The sequence below is a fragment of the Echinops telfairi genome, unplaced genomic scaffold (genome assembly GCF_000313985.2).
Source record: "Echinops telfairi isolate 266 unplaced genomic scaffold, ASM31398v2 ScPeMD7_70;HRSCAF=299, whole genome shotgun sequence".
NCBI classification, from domain to species: domain Eukaryota; kingdom Metazoa; phylum Chordata; class Mammalia; order Afrosoricida; family Tenrecidae; genus Echinops; species Echinops telfairi.
In genome coordinates, this window is record NW_022103968.1 from 13,143,102 (window position 1) to 13,144,578 (window position 1,477).

A 1,477-nucleotide genomic window follows, 5' to 3' on the forward strand; every position below is an offset into this window, starting at 1 on the left:
TTTTTTTTTAAATGGTTGCCTTTCTTAATAAGTTATGAACCTACTAGCCTTTAACAGATGTGTTTTTAACAGTTAAATTCTTTCAAACTCCTTTGTTCTATCTTATTACTTGAGAGTTAGCAAATGGCTCTCTTTTCTCTATTTATTTTATTATTAATTGGCTATCATTCATTTAAAGTGTTGAAGAGCAAGGATGTTACTTTGAGGACTAAAGTGCACCTGACACAAGCCGTGGTATTTCGATCACCTCATATACATGTGAGAGTTGGACATTGAATAAGGAAGACCTAAGAAGAATTGATGCGTTGTAATTATGGTGCTGGCTAAGAATATCGAAAGCATCGGACTGCCAAGAGAACCAAGGAATCTATCTTGGAATAGTGCAATAAGAATGCTCCTTGAGCCCAAGAACGACAAGACTCAAGCACTTTGGACATGTTATCGGAAGAGATCGGTTCCCTGAGAAGGGTATCGTGCTTGGTAAAGTAGAGAGGCATCGGAAAGAGGAAGATTCTCAACAAATGGATTGACACAGTGGTGGCACCAATGTGCTCAAACATGGGAACAATTGTGTGATGAGGCAAGACCGGGGGGCCCTATGAGTCAGAACCTGCTTGAAGGCAGTCACTCATTAATAAGTCTCTGGGTGGGGGGGGGCACAAGTGGTTTGTGATTAGCTGGTAATCCAGAGGTTAGCAGTATAAGTGGATTAACCAGTCGGCACCATATATACTAGCTTTCATTGAGCTTAATTGTGTTGACTGTGCTGAGCAATTTGTCATGGGTTTCACCACATCTGTGATGTGGTAGGGGTCAGATGTAATTATGCACTGCGGAATGATGGGAAGGCACAATGGGACCCACGTGTACCTTGTTTATTAGGCCATATGGCTCTGACTGGTGGTTTGAACCCACTCAATGGCACTATGGAAGAAAGTTCTGGGGACTTGCATCTGTAAAAATTGCAGCCAGGGCCCCCTATGGAGAAGTTGTACTCTGTAGCACATAGAGTCTCAAAGCATCGAATGGACCTGGTAAGAATGGGTTTTACTTTTTCTTTTAAAAATTATTATTTATTATCATTATCCTGCTATGGAGAGATGTCCAAAGCTATCAGTTCAATTGTTAGCATTATCATCAATTATAAACATTTAGTCAGAACTCACTATGTGCTAAGCATTGTGCTAATCTTTTTTTTTTTAAGTCATTTTATTGGGGCCTCTTACAGCTCTTATAACAATCTATACATCAATTGTATCAAACACATTTGTACATATGTTGCCATCATCCTTTTCAAAACATTTTCTTTTTACTTGAGCCCTTGGTATGAGCTCCTCATTTCCCCCCCTCCCTCTCACACCCTTCTTCCCTCATGAACCCTTGATAATTTATAAATTATTATTATTTTCATATCTTACACCAACTGCTGTCTCCTTTCACCCATGTTTTTCTGTTGTTTGGCCCCCTGGGGGGTGTG